Below are 532 nucleotides of genomic sequence, written 5' to 3' on the forward strand. Positions count from 1 at the left end.
AAAAAAAAAAAAAAAAAAAAAGCCCCAGTCACTGGGTGCTGCCAGGTAGGGGGTGATCCCCATTGCCCCCCACTGCGTGGAGCTCCCCAACCTCCCCCCCGCTTCCCCAGCCCCTGCACGGGCCAGCTCCAGCCCTTTAAGAGAAGAAAAACCCAACCCCCCCTGGACTCACTGCTCCTGCCGACAGGGTGATCCCTGCTGCTCCCCATTGCTCTGTACCATGTGGGGGGCTTTGCACATGCCCCCCAAAGCCCTGAGGCTGCACCAGGAGAGGTGAGTCCCAGGGCTTTCCTGTTTTGTTTTGTTTTTTCTTAAGGGGCTGGAGCTGGCCTAGGCAGGGCACCCATGGGGGGGCTGGGAGAGCAGGTGGGGGTCAGGCAGTGGGGGGGAAGCAGGGATCACCCCCCAACCTGGCAGCACCTGGGGAGCATCGGGGCTTTTCTTTAAAGTATCGAGCTGGGGTGGGGGGCAGCCATGGGGGGCCTGGGGGACTGAGTGGTGGTCAGGGGGGCTGGGGAAGTGGTGCGGTTGG

Source organism: Gavialis gangeticus, unplaced genomic scaffold (assembly GCF_001723915.1).
Source record: "Gavialis gangeticus isolate Ggan-Ray unplaced genomic scaffold, GavGan_comp1, whole genome shotgun sequence".
NCBI lineage: Eukaryota > Metazoa > Chordata > Crocodylia > Gavialidae > Gavialis > Gavialis gangeticus.